The sequence below is a fragment of the Lactuca virosa genome, chromosome 1 (genome assembly GCF_052849685.1).
Source record: "Lactuca virosa cultivar CGN04683 chromosome 1, Lactuca_virosa_CGN04683_v6, whole genome shotgun sequence".
In the NCBI taxonomy this organism is placed as follows: domain Eukaryota; kingdom Viridiplantae; phylum Streptophyta; class Magnoliopsida; order Asterales; family Asteraceae; genus Lactuca; species Lactuca virosa.
This window is the reverse complement of record NC_136426.1, coordinates 120,781,808-120,795,943: the sequence shown is the minus strand read 5'-3', so window position 1 is coordinate 120,795,943 and position 14,136 is coordinate 120,781,808.

Below are 14,136 nucleotides of genomic sequence, written 5' to 3'. Positions count from 1 at the left end.
TTATATAAAGTAAGTTTCAAATTTTCTTAACCACTCCATCTCCAAAACCATTGCAAAGCATTATGTGATTGTTTTTCTACTAGTAAATAAGTGTTGTCACAAAATAATTAATAATGTCAAAAATTAAGTTAAAAGTAAGATGTCACTAAAATGCTTCTAGACCATTTTTTTATGGTTTTTACCATTTTAACGCCATTTTTCTTTCATTTTTAAACTTGCTGCCCTTCGAAGAGTTGGGAGAAAAAATGTGTGTAACTTCTTGGTGTCCTAGTGTTTAAAAACTCAATTCCAAGGAAAATTAAAAAGTTTTTCTCATTCAAAGCAAAGATTGAAGGTATAGATCTATTATATATTTTTTTAAGAGTTTGCTTCCATGATCAAATTGAGATTTGAGACTAGAAAATTATAAAATGAGTTGAGAAACATGTTATCTATTAGAAATAGCATGTATTTAGCAATTTGCAAGTTTGGCTAGTCATGAGTTGGAATTTGAAATATGAAGACTTGGATAAATAAATTATAAATTGATTCTTATGGTTCTTTAACAAGAGTATTAATGCAATTTGCTTGCTTTACACATGAATATTAAAACATGATTAGTATTTGGGTTAATATCTTATTCAAAGATCATTATATTGTTTAAATAAGTTTAAGTAACCAATTGGTCAAAGAAATATTTATATTCCTAGATAAAACCATTATAAGTTAAATAACCAATGAAGGGAGAATTATAGTGCTAAAGTGTATTGCTAAACAACATATAAAATGTTATGGAATGGAATAAAAGGTTGGGTTGGTTAAATGGGCATGTTGAAACTTGTTATGTGTGAAACATATGATGATGGTTAGTTAACCATTCCAATGCGGCAATTTTATAGTAACTGAAGAAAAAATGGAAAGCTTTGAAGGCAAAGGATAAAGGGAAACAATGCAGATAGTAACCTAACTACCAATGTGAGTACTTCGTGATGTTTTCCCAATATAAGACACATGTCACACATTTTTTGTAACACCCTGTTTCGGATGTTTCTTAATTCGGGGTTTGAGGGTCGTAATTCGATCATGTAAAGGCTTTGGGCTTTGAGAAAGTAAAGTTTTGACCTTATTAAAGTTTGATAACATTGGTTGTGGGGTCTAAGCCCTTGATTCGTATGTTGGAACCAAATGGTAGAAAGGGAAAAGTTATAGGGCGGGCTTCTTGTATGGATTATGGTTTTAGTTCGGCATGTGTTAAGCCAAAGGTGACTATATAGGAGTGTGGGGATTTTTAATACCTTTTCGTTCATATAAAGAACACCGAAAACGGATTTGAAACGAAGAAGTTATGATTGATTGAAATTGAGCGGGGAGATGGAAGTTTTGCCTACGCAGGGCGTAGTATAGCTACGCATGGCGTAGTGGTTGATGGAGGAATGTGTCTTTAATGATCTGTGCATGGCGTAAATCTTATTACACAGGGCATAGTCGCTGCTGACCAAAACCCTAATTGAGGGGTTGTGAGCCCTATTTAAAGGCTCTAATCCATTGGAAGCCTTCCTATGCTCAGCCTCCACCCTCATATGCAGTAACCTCGAAACCCTAGCCATCTTGTGAGGATTTTGAAGCATTTGTGTGTTCTTTTGAGTGTTTTGTGAAGAATGATTCCCTTGAAGAAGCACTTAGGAGTCTATAGCTTGTAGATTCAGGCCTTTCACCTCATCAACATTCTCCATGAGGTATAAAGCTTGAACCTTGATGATGTCTTTCATAAATCTAGTTAGTAATGAGGTTTATGAGCATTTTGGTCCCTTGACCTTTGTCATTTTGAGTAGGAGCTGCTCCAAACCTTATAAGTGTCTTTTCTGCATGTTTCTAAGTTGATCGAGTCATAAAAATTAGAAATTGTAACCTTTATGAAGTAAATAAAGAGAATTAGTGAGTATTATGTGTTCTGTGTGTAGTTATATGTAGTATACGTGCTTAAAGCGATATAATAAAATAAGAAATAAAATACGCGTCTTAAATAGAATAATAGTTAGGCCAAGTAACCTTGACGAAAGTCAAAGTAGTAGTGATGAGGATTCTGGGGATATACGGAACGCTCAAGACAGACTTATAACAAAGAAGTTACGATTCATTGAAGTTTCGTGTTTGACCCGATACGACATCGAGTGTCGTAAAGAGTGAATAGGAGATAGATTGCTTATTAGCCTAAGTGATCTAAATGAAATTTGTAGTAATCGTAAAACCGAGAGCGTGCATATAGAGAATGTCTAAATCTGAATTCATGAGAGGAAATTATGATTTTTCTAATATTTCAACATAACTATGTTAGCAAAGAAATCGAAATTTTGATCAGTTAGTTTTTAGCCGAAACAATCTAAATGAGGATCGGATATCTCATTAATAGGAGTCTGTCAATATAAAGACAGCCGGAAATAGACGTTAGACGAGAGAGTTATGAATTTTTAACGGACTTTAACTGTCTAAGTCTGTTAAAAATATAACTTTAAAAATAAAGTCAAAATTAGCCAATGGAGTCTAAATGAAAGTTGTAAATCTCATAGATAGTTACACGTGGATATAAAACTCGTCGAGAACGGTGCTCATATGAATAAGATAGAAGCTTTGATGGTGCAATTTCCAGACTTTTGTCTAGGGAATCTCTGTAAGTTAAAATTATACTCTATTCTATTTTAGTGTAATTTATATTTAGATTCATAGTTGTTTTTATGAATTTATAAATAAGATTTTGATGGGCTTTGAGCATAACAACATTCTTATGTGATCATGCAACCCTAATTGCTTTGGATCTAAGTTTTTCTCTATTGAACATGCAACTACAAACTCCAAAGCAATAACCCTAAGACTAGCATATACAATTTCGACATTGACATATAAATTAGGGTTTAGATGTTACCTCTCTTGTTATGTGGCAATAACAAGTTCGCCTTGAATATCCTTGACCTTTGAAAGCTTAGTGCCCTAAATGTTGCACCTCTAATGGAGTCACAAACACCCAACACAACAAGGATGAAGAGGAGAGACAAGAAATCGGCCACCTTAGGGTTTCTCAAGCTTAGGGCCAAAAATTCTTAGTCTTGGAGGGTTTATATAGGTTGTGTGGGCTGCTAGGGTTTCTGGAGGAAACCCTAATTCCTGCTTAAGGCTTAAGTAGCCCATGGACTTCTTCTTTAGAGCCCTTAGACGAAATCTATAGGGCCTCCCTATAGGATTTCATCCACTTCACTCTATGGAGTCCATCAGCCCAGTTTTGCAACTATCAATGATTTGCAAAACCAGTCCCTCCATTATTAATCAGTTCCTTAAATCCTAAAATTAATACTAGATTAATTTCTGATTAATTACTAATTAATAATATGATTTCCAAATAATATATTAATCTTATAATATATTAATAAAAAATCATTATGAGTACCAATTTATTATTCACATAATAAATCCTACTTTTTCTCTCTCTCCACTAGTCATCCTATCAAGTTGCATGAGTGAAGGCACCCCAAAAGGACCATGCTCATAATCAAATCAAGTACATACCAAATATAGTTATGGGCTTATACACCTAATCCAACAGTCTAATAACTATTATTGCAAGTATGACTTCAGAATCTGATTAACAATCGTAGCTTTCAAAAGCCATTGTCAAACTCTGATCATATCAGTAACTCGCCCTTTAGATAAGGGATCAAATATTCCTCCGTTCTTACAAGATATCATATGGACAAGAGACATGGATTATGATCATTCTCCCTGTCCAAGTTCTGTTTCCCGATTTCCTATTTATGACGACCGACTAATTGAACAAATCAAATCAGTCCAGGCTTGACCAAGCGCTTAGGGTGTCATCACTAAACCATCGAAGGGCCCACATATATAGCTTTTATCCCCTTAGGGTAAAAGGAACGGATAAACTTCGACTCATATGCTTGTACTATTTTCTCATCAAATCACACACAACAATACTTTTTATAACATCAAGTTACTGATGCATTTACGTATTATCAATGCGCAACCGACTTGCAAACAACAACTATATGTCTCCGTTTCAAGAATATAAGATATTATCGTCTCACAATCACCTGTGATAAAATCCATGAAGTGATTCAAATGAGCGTGGGTTTAATCCAATACTGAAATTCCTATTTCAGGAGTACTCATGAACACTGCAGCAAACATTTGCCATGTCTAAACACTTAGACAATCTACAGTCGGATTCATAACAGTCTTACCTCACTACTTACTTCCAAAGTATGATCGGCTGTGGATATTTGAATAATCTTATTATTCGGGAAGTAAAACATGCGAAATGAAACACAAGAATAATCTAATCCAATATGGTCTCAAACTTTTGAATATAAATAAAACACTTATTATTTAATCACCATATTAATTAGACCTTATTCATTGTATATTGTTTCGACCAATCATCTGAATACTTGAATTAAAACATCCGTCACGCCATGCTCTTAGCATACACACCATGTTTATCCATGGTCCTTTCATTGTGAAATAGATCAATTGAACACATTTCCAATGATGCTCATTTCACAATTCTCAATCCTTATTATAAGTGTAAGAATACAAAATTCTTGCCACTTACTAGAATGTGTTAAAGTCTAAACTTTCATGCAATAATCCTTTTGTAATGTCAAGGCACCAAAGTCATAGAGACTTGGACAATGATATTATAAAGCATTCCATTGGAGATTGGTTACAAAAACAATTCCATGGAAATGAAGTCTCACATTCAAAGTACATTCCTTTAACATCCTTTTTGCATTAAAGTTTCTAAATTTACACATAGATTCTTAATATCCAACTCCTTTTATGGAAACATTTCCATATTGCCACATGACAATCTATTCTTAATAGAATCCTATCTACTAAGAATTACGTCAATATGGTTCATCCTTTACTATACTTCCAACTGTCCTTAAGCAACCAATCTTTGGTAAGCCTCAAATTGTTCTTGACAATTGTTTAACAACTTTAGTCATATCAAGTTCTATTCCATTTTTCCTTCTTAATGCACTGAGCATTTGGAAAAATAGAACAAGTTAATATTATAGCATATGCAATTGATCCTATACCTGAAGCATATAGGATACGATTCATAATGTCTTACATAAAGAGATGATACTTGCTAAAATATTTCCATATATAGAATTTCCTATGTTAAAACATTTCAACATGATATTCATATATGACCATGACTAAGTTCGATTAAAATTTCTATCTTAGCTTTTAGATTCGAAATGAAGTATAAATGCCCTCTCCCTTAAGCCTTACTACAGTGAGACAATTTCCAAATTCTGCAACTTTGCAAATTTAGAATTTTGGTGTCCTATAAATAGCATTGCTAACTTGCAACACTTAACATAATAGTTATGTCCCCACTAGAATAATAATTATATTCTTACTAGCATAACAATTATGCTCCCACTAGCTTTGACATGTACTAAAAAATCAGTTGGACTTCTAGAAAGCAATACTTATTGACTTTCTTACCAAAGTTCAGATTTATGATATGTGATGCTTTGATAAGTCTTTTCCTAAACTTCTCAAGCTCATACACCTTTCAACAGATAGCTTATGAGTGTGTCTAAACCTTTTCAGAACTTATAGCGATAAGTCCCAAATGTTCAAACCATTTGCCATTTCTCACAATTCGAACTATGAAAAGGGATGTTGTAATCATACTTGAATTTGGAAACGCACTTATCACAACTACTAACTCTAATCCTATAAAATCTACAAGTGAAACCGTTTCCTCATAATCATTTTCATGAAGTAGAGAGAAATCTCTTGCCACTTAGATTTTATGGTGTATGTGTTCCTATCCATGTGAACTTTTCATTTCGAACCACTATCACAAGACAAGGTTTATGACAAATTCAAACTCATATGGACTGAACTTGCTTAATCTTAATTTCTTGTCATTCGGCAGCATAAGGGCCTACCATTGCTTCCAAGTTATTGACCAGCTCACCCACACTGACTAATGTACTTTCACTGATCAAGGTGTTTTTGCCTTATGCAATCAAAAGAGAACTCATAGAACTCACACGCATAGTCATCTTAACTTGAATAGGCACAGAAATAAGAATATGTCAATACGATAGGTTGTCAACCTCAGGTCGTGTGCTAGTGATAACTAAAAGGTTTATTCTTGATTAGTTCCTGAACATTTTCAAGATCATTAAGACTTCCACTGACCTCTTGACATATAAGATTCTCTTGTCAATGAACATTCCTTAACAAACAAATATTCAAGAGTTAGTGAGGACTCTTATCAAGAAGACACTTCATATGATTGGTCTTTAGTTGATCTTTGTTTTATCCAAAAAATCACAACTTCCAATTTCAATTGTGCAAGAGTTAGAAAACATTTCTACTCCACATTTCATGAGGTGTTATAAACCTACTTAGAACATGTTACTCAAGGTATAACTTGAAGTAACTAGAGTATAACACTTAAACTCGACTTTGGAACGAAGTATAATTCATCCCTTTGATTTAACCATTTCAACAATTCCCGATTCCTCTCCTTAGTCATATAAATGCACTAGGGTGTCCTTAGAGGATCAATTGTGACACGGTTCCATAATCATTAGGATGATCATAAAACACGATACTAAAGTACCCTCCTTTCATTTCAGATTGGAGAAACTTTTATCTTTCTGCCTGATTGATTCTTCTTATTCGTTCTGCTATACTTCGAAACTTTTTCAAAGTATTAGAATCATACTTAATCATATAAGTATAACCATATTTACTGAACTTCTAGTAAATCATGACGAATAGTCTCATTGTCCTTTGTGGTGGATCTGACCCGTTCACATTAATGTGTACTAGATCCATTGGTCTTTCACTTGACTCACATATACATGTGAACAAGGAATTAGTATTAATTTTCCAAAGATGAAGATTCTCAATCATCACACAATACAAGTCGCATGATTCCAAGTCTCTGTCCAATTGAAACTTGAGTGATGAGAATCCTTCATTATTTGATAAATTATGACATTACCGCAAATGATACAACCAATAATCAAATGTATTTTAAATATTGCCAACAATAGAAATATAAAACACCAATTTTCAATAAATGCCATTGCAAGGAAATATAAAGTAAATAAAACAATTTTATTAATGTGCGGAAAACTTGTCCTTACAATGCAAGTACATATGAAAACTATGTTTCTAAATATTCCTAAGCAATCGATCGTAACTCCTAAGTAGCAGCTCAAAAATCCAATCATCGAACCATGTGATTGAAATCCATGTCTTCACGATCAAACTCAGCTTACTCTTCTTTTAAATTTCCTTCCTTTTCTTCGATCCTACAAAACATCAAAATGCAATCTTATCACATCATGTATTAAGAATCTATAAATATGAACTTAATAGAGTTAGATAGTGGTAATACCTGAAGCAGAGTCATACAGTTTGACTTTACTATCATTGCGATCTTTCAGGTAGATACGACAGCTTCGCATCCAATGCCTCTTCTCTTGGTAATAGAAACATATGGAATCTTTGGGAATGACACATGAGACTATCTCAGAACTTGCCTTTCTCTTATGATCAAACTTTTCGACCATGGTCGATTTCTTTCCGTTAGGAGAAGAAACCATTTCTGGACTATCACCTTTGTCATTTCCTATGTCCATGGAATCTTGGGATGTAGATCTTCCAATCAAATTTGTTTGACCAGTGCGCCAAAGTATTTCTGCTTCAACAACAATCAACAACTATATCATATCAATAAGGGTCACGTCGTTGTCGATCACATAGTAGTCTTTAACAAACTGACTATATGACTCGAGAAGTGACTGAAGAACCAAGTCAATGGAATCTAAGTTATTCTTTTATTCTTTAAACTCACATACATCTTAAACACCACCTATTGTCATTACCAAATATTTATTAGAAAATAACCAAAATACTGCTACAGAGTTCTTAACAATTTGACATTCATAAGCTTATTTCTCTTATTCCAGCTTATATTTAAAACTTGGGAGCAATCAGAGGTCGAATACTAAGCTTTTCAAAAATAAAGTACCATTTACAAAATGTTGGACACCCCCCCCCCCATCTCGATTTACACTAAATTCACACACCTCGTATCAATTTCGGATGGCTAGTTAGAATCGTAGGTTGCCCTTTGCTCGCAAGAACAATAACAAAAAGTCAGCCAAGGCTTAGTTAAGATCACAAGGTGGCTCTTGCAGGTCACCACAAAAGTGTAGTTTTTCTCATTTAAGCCATGTACTTTGCACCAATGGCTTCCAATGCTCAATAAAGTTCGACAAAGGATTTTAATGGACCAAATAAGGGTCAATAACATTATATAAGCACAATTAAGTCTTATCCACTTTATGGCTTAATCAATAAGATCTTTATAGGTAATAAGAGTTATAGGAAAGCATAAGATGACATCTAAAACTCTTATTAGCCAATAAGCTCTCAAAGACTTTAATTATTATCAAACATCATTTCAATTAGTCTTCTTAATTTATTCTAGAACATCGTAATACATCTTGAAGTGATAAAATCCTTGGATTCCAAGGGTTGAAATTCTTTCATCATTTGGCACCATTGGTCCTTCCCACTACCTACTTTCTCAAAAATGACATCATTTAATAATCTATCTTGCAGAATTTTATTCTTTTACACTTTGGCCCCAAATATACTTCATTTTAGTTACTAGGTCGTTTAACTAAGTTAACAATAGTCATTAAAGTTTGTTATTTGGAAAAAGTAGCCCCTCATCATTTTTTTTCCATTTGTTAGATCCAACACTTATTTTATTTAAATCTAATCATTTATATTTTACAACTTCTTGAAATCATTTTATAATTAATTTATTATTTTATTTATGATCTAATTATTTTATTTTAATTTATTTCAAAATTTTAATTTTTTCACTAAAAATTGCAAAACTCTTAGGCTCAATTTAAGGATATTACAAATTGCCTCCAATATTTGGTGCTACATAGACATCACATATGGTGTCTCTAACATTTGTCATTTGATGCCTATATTATGATGTGGTGTCATTTAATGCCTCCAACCGAAAGGGTAGTAATATTTAAGGTGGTAAAATAAATAGATGTGTGTATTTGTAGTGTTGAATTTTTTTTATATATATTCAGCTAGAAATAGACCTGACAAATCCAGACACGAATACATGAATCTGTGAGAGACACGACACGACACGAATACATTTTAAAAATTGAGATAAAGCTTATTTCTCATCGTGTAATCGTATCGTGTTAAATTCGTGGCAGACACGTTTTCATGACACGAATACACGAATTGTCAGGTCTAGCTAGAAACAATTAGTTAAAAAAAAACAATTTTTTATATGTTTAACCCTCTTAATGGCTAGTTAAGAAGGTTTGCCTCCAGCACTTTCAGCGGTAAAAATATGTCACCCAATTTTGCCTACGAGATTGTCGTCGGTGTTTTGTCGCCAATAAATGCATCCACATCGAATGATGTCGGTAAAAAGCTCCTACATTCCGTGTTTAGCCTTACGGAGTTTTATTTGGACTCCACATAGTAGGGGTGAGTATTTGGACCTGTGGACCGGACCGGACTGGCGAACCGAATCAGACCGGCGGACCGGACCGGACCGGCCCGTTTTTTTGGACCCCCGGGCCAGTTCTCGGTTCTAGGATTTGAGCAAAACTAGTCCGGTTTTTTTACTAGTCTGGTCCGGCCGGTTCTGGGTAAAAACCGGTTTTGGACCGACTTATTTTAAAAAAAAATTGTATTCTGTGAAATTCTTTAAACAAGCATATCTCATTCGTTTTAAGTCGGATTGACATGAGGTTTTCTCCAACGTGTAATTTAGAGTTTGTAGATGATTTTAGACTATAATTTTGTTGTTTTTGGTGTTATATTCGATGAGTTACAATCTTTCAAAGATGAGATATCAAAACTGAAATATTTCAGTTTGTTAGCAAGAAATTTAAACTTTTATATTCTGTGAAAATTTTTAAACTAGCATATCTTATTCGTTTTAAGTCGGATTGACATGCGGTTTTTTCCAACGTTTAATTTAGACTTTGTAGATGATTCTAGGCTATATTTTTGTTGTTATTGGTGTTATATTCGATGAGTTAAAACCCTTCAAAGATGATATATCAAAGCTGAAATATTTCAGCTTTTCAGCAAGAAATTTGAACTTTTGTATTATGTAAAATTATTTAAACAAGCATATCTTATTTGTTTTATGTCGAATTGACATGCGGTTTTTTCCATCGTGTAATTTAGAGTTTGTAGATGCGTTTGGACTATAATTATGTTGTTTTTGTTGTTATATTCAATGAGTTACAATCCTTCAAACAAATGGTATAATGTATAAACAATCAAAGTTTGACCGGTCCAAACGGCACAATAAACGAAAACATATTTATTTTTACGAATAGTACCGTATCAAACCCAAAAAAGTATTTATTTTAACGAGTTGTAATATATCAAATCCAAAAACATATTCGTTCTAACGAGTTGTATCAAACCCAAAAACTTGTTTTAAGAAAGTTGTATGATATGCATGTAAAGTTGTATCGGTCCAAACGGGTCAAAGAACCGGAAAACCCGGTCCTAGACCCAGACATGAACCTGGACCCGGTAAGTCTCATCCGGTCCAGTCCACGGTCCACGATATTCTTCGAAACCGGTTCGGTCCAAAAGCCGATCCGATCCGGTCCAAATGCTCAACCCTACCACATAGTGTGAAACCCATTAGTTGTTTACCATTTTTTTTCAACTTGATTGCTTTCAAGAATGGCGGTTGTTCAACTCGATTGCTTTCAAGAATGGTGGTTAGTGTGTTGGAACTTCTTTTGATAAATGAATGGGGCTTTCATTAATAACTCTGTATAAAAGAGGTGTGAGTAAAGACATGGTGGTTCTATAGGTAATGAATATATTTAATAAGTATCGTTGTCTTATTACAAACTTTAGTTGGAACTTCTTTTGATAACGGTTTAGACATCTTTTATATGTGGACCACTTATAAAAAGAGTCCGAAAATGTTCACATCTTTTCCGTTTTGCATCTCATATTTATGCATCGAAGCCTTAAACATTTATTGATTAAACACAACACACGAAATTTTTTTTGCTAAAAAGACACCCCATTTTACCATATAGACACCCTAATTAAATTTTGAAATATTTTTATTGGTTGAAATCGCATTGTTTTCCGAAAAAATTGATTATAAGTAGTTAATTATAGGTTGACTTTTTATAAAATGGTCAATTGGATGTCTAAAGAGTGTCTTATTAGCATCACTAAAAAAACGATAAGAATGTTAGTTGAGCAAAACGCATAAATTGCAGAATCATTTATTGACTGAACAATGAACACAAAATATCAATCGAGCACATAGCACAAGAAATCGTTGATTGAGAAGAAAAAAAAACTCAATTCAACGTTAGGTGTGTATATCAATTCACTCTGGAATTTGTAATCTATGTTTCATGATATGATGTACAGTATATTATTGGAACCTCGTTTTATTGATAAAAATGTGACAATGGTTACAAGATAAAATTAAATGGCTTAGCGTAAATGATGATAGTTTTTTTCTGCAAATTAGGCTAAGATAGAAGACATTTAAAAATGTGACAATGATTACAAATTTATCTAAAAGATTGGTCAACTGTAGATTCAATTAATGTTCTTTTACCTAGTGTACAAAACATTTTAGTGTAAGATACATATAAAGGTATACAAACAACACCATAACCATATTTTTTAAAGTGAAATAGGTTTTAACCTTGATTAGATTTTATCATCTCCATATAATTGGCTCAATATGTTGTATCGTGGTTTTCTATAAAACCCTAAATTCCTACTTTTTGTTACATTTGTTGTTAGCCAACCAAATGAAATAATGAATCTTAAGACCAAAAAAATCTCAAATGTCGCTAAATGAAAATGACAAGACTCGAGAGTGTGTGCATTATTTTTTTATGGACCAAGTGCCATTTATTATTTTTAAATGGACGCCCAACTACGGAAATGACCAAAAATAAAACGAGAACAGGGTTTTGAAGTTGACACCACGTTCGAACACATTTTTTTCAAACTTGAATATGGATTATTACAATAGATTATTTTATTTATTAAAAAACAAAAGAATTATACATTATAAAGTATAGCTTTACATATAAGTTATAACGTATACCCACCATGTTTGAGAACATGGATTATTGTAAACAATCTGAAAGTTATATTTTCATTTATATCGCGAGCTTAGTCAATTGTAATTAGTAATTACTAAAAGGTTTCTAGCCTGGTGTTCTCCTTCATTGAGGTCTAGGGTTCAAGTTTCGTCGTGAACATAAATAGAATTATGTGTTAGTTTAGGAATAGATTATAAATTTATATTTACCGGTTAAAAAAATGTTTTATCACGATCAATTTTACAAATTTGAATAATGAAACATCCTACTCACTCACAAAGCTAACCATATACATCGATAAGTTGACCTAGGCGTTGACTCCTCTTTTCCGGCTACCACTGGTTAGAGAGAGAGAGAGAGAGAGAGAGAGGGGGGGGGGGGGGCACCAAATATGCATGAGAGAACGATCGGAAAAATAATCTTAATGGGAATTCCAAGAAACTAGGTGTGTAACACAACAAAAATCACAATAAATTTAAGTTTTTCAAAATCAACCATTAGTACAAAAATAGTCATTGTTTCAAAAGCATTTTTTCAAATCGGAGTTTCCCCAAGACCCAGTGACATAAAACAGGAAGCTATGTGCGATCACGCCTTTGCCTTTCCACAATCATCTGAAGTATCTGAAACGATAAACTAAAAACTGTAAGCCAAAGCTTAGTGAGTTCCCCCAAAGTACCAACACACACACACACACAAACAAACACACACACACACACACATATATATATATATATATATATATATATATATATATATATATATATATATATATATATATATATATATATATATATAACAACATATACCGAGTCCACAACTAGAAAGATTGGATTACCCCTGAGCCCATAGTATGAATCTGGCATGCCAATCGGGCCCTCATCTCATATCTGGAATGCTCACGGGTTTGTTGGCTACAACACAAAGCAGTACAACCTCAACCCAACACAATATATCAACATATGTAACAGATAAACATAAACACAGAACCAACAATTACAGATAATCATGCAGATCTACTAATCAGCCACAAACTAGCATAATACTATCCTAACCAAGATAAATAATCTAGTGGGTCGGTATTAGTGCCTTCGACCCACGGTACAGTGAGAAGAAACTAACCTCTCAGTCTGAATGCAAGCTGAAATAAATCTTGGCTCCGGAAATCGACTCAATCGACCACCTAACCAATACCAAGGACCTAATCTTAATTAAAAGCTCAAAATACCCAAAATACCCCTAGGTCAAAACCGGTCAAATCAACACAACCAGCCGAGCCCAACTCAGGCCTCGTACATGGGGAGTACTCTTCTGTATGCGGGGCGTACTCGATGGCTGGCCAGAATCGGGGGTTTGGCCGCATACGCGCAACGTACCAAACGATACGCCCAACATACGCAACAGTTCCTCATCTTAACCCATTAAGTGCTTAATACTTCGGCTTTTACGTCTAAAATGCAGATCCAAGTCCCAAATATCATTCTTGACCATAAAGTTTCCAACTTTATGGTCTTGCATGGCCAATAAGTGCTTAATATCAAAAACCTTAACCACTTAGCCCATTATGTCCTTGTAGCACATGCATGGAAGGGAAGAAACAATTAAGACCACATTTTTATGTTTCTAAACACCTCAAAATGCCTGAAAGGACAACTTAAATGGATTGGAGTAGCTCATACTCAAAATACCCAACTAATGGGACCAAAAGGTTACAAACTTCATGACTAACTTAGATCTATGCATAGCTTCATCAAGATCAAAGTTTTTTACCTCAAAGTGATGATAAATGGTGATGAGATGTTGGATCCGTTCAAGATGCTCTTCTTTTCTTCCTCTCTCCTTCAAGGTGACCAAAACACACACACAAAGCTTAATAGTGATCAAAAGTGGATTAGGGTTTGCAAAAATCGTATGAAGATGTTGGAGGCGGATT